General features: G+C 43.4%; 1 pseudogene; it reads right to left on the bottom strand.

The window, feature by feature from the left end:
- Positions 1-970: 970 nt before the first annotated feature.
- LOC100581452 lies at positions 971-1153 on the bottom strand (annotated as a pseudogene).
- Between the last annotated feature and the right edge of the window lie 408 nt (positions 1154-1561).

The following is a 1561-nucleotide window of genomic DNA, read 5'->3' as shown; positions in this document are numbered from 1 at the left end:
ACTCAGGAAAGTGGCTGTTTTGAGCTGAAGGCAAATCATAGAGAGGAATTCAGTTGAGAGCTGTGGGCAGCCAACACTCGGTATAGCCAAGAGCATGAAGGCCTGAGCTGTCGGGGGGCTCTGGGACACTGTTCAGCTGTACAAAAATACCTACACCAATAGGCCAAGATGGGAGGTGTGGAACAAGACCCAAACCAGGGTCCTTTAACGGAATCTTTGGTGAAGAGCTACATGGTTTTCCACATATTAATATTTCTGAAATTGAGATACATTTTGCAATTCAGGTCAAAGTAGGCTTGTCAGCTGCAAAGCTGTTATTAAATTGATGGTGGGTTTTGGAACAGAAGATCTGAGAGTTGAGGAAACACCGTATTGAACTGACTGGCTGATAATGAGGCTGCGGTGGGGGATGTATGAGAGAGGTCTAGTCTTGCCAACAGCTTCAGGAGAGGGACTCCTGCCCCACCACAGCAGAGAGGTAAGGGCTCCTCCCTCTTACTTGCTTCAGAGCTACCTTCAATAATTTTTGCTTACCTGGTTTTAGTCTGAACTTCTGAAAACAAGTAAACAAATAAATGAATACTGCCAACCTTAAGTATCTTCAGGGGATTGGCCTCAGGACCCCCATGGATGCTAAAAAGCAGCAGATGCTCAGGTCTCTTCCATAAAATGGCACAGTATGTACACATAGCCCGCACACACTGTCCCATATGCTTTAAATCATCTCTAGATGACTTATAATACCTAAAACAATGTAAATGCTCTATATATAGTTGTTAACACAGTATTTTTATTTGTATTACTTTATATTGTTGCGTTATTTTTTTTCAAGTCAAAAGTGTTTTACTGTCATTTACATATTTAATAGAAAAAGGAATGTAGCAAATGGCTCAGGGTTGTATGAAAAAAAAAAATCCAGGTTTGTACCCAAGTTGCTTCATTTACATCTGGGAGCAGGGCTGTCCCCACATCAGGCATAGCAGCTGCACTTCTCCGTTGTCCCTTTGCAGATGCAGCCCTGGGCACACTTGGCACAGCCCACGGGGCAGCAGGAGCAGCTCTTCTTGCACGAGGTGCATTTGCACTCTTTGCATTTGCAGGAGCCAGCACAGGCGCAGGAGCCGCCAGTGGTGCAGGAGCCGTTGGGGTCCATTTTGAGCCAAGGAGACGCTGGAGTTCCCACAGGAGAGGTGAAGAGGCAGTCAGGCAGCTGGAAGGTGTCATATGGTTCATTATTATTTTTTATTTTTATTTTTTGAATATTTTTGATCTGAGGTTTGTTGAACCGTGTATGTGGAACCCTTGGACATGGAGGGCCAAATGTCATGACAAATTGTGGTACCTGTGGTGTGTGACTCCAGGGCCACTTTAATTAATAAACTACATTAATAAACAGCTTTGGGTCTTTTTCAAACTGCCCTAGAAATCTCCTTAGAGGGTTCAGCTTTGTTACTGGAAAAGACTAATGTGGCCTAGTAGATAGAATTTAAAGTCCACATAATTTTTAAGCAATGTTTTTTCCTGGCATTCACATGTTCATGATTCTAAGTAATGTGTGCAC

This window comes from Nomascus leucogenys, chromosome 1a (assembly GCF_006542625.1).
Source record: "Nomascus leucogenys isolate Asia chromosome 1a, Asia_NLE_v1, whole genome shotgun sequence".
Taxonomy (NCBI): Eukaryota; Metazoa; Chordata; class Mammalia; order Primates; family Hylobatidae; genus Nomascus; species Nomascus leucogenys.
The sequence above is the reverse complement of the archived record's forward strand: the minus strand, read 5'-3'. Positions and strand labels throughout refer to the sequence as shown.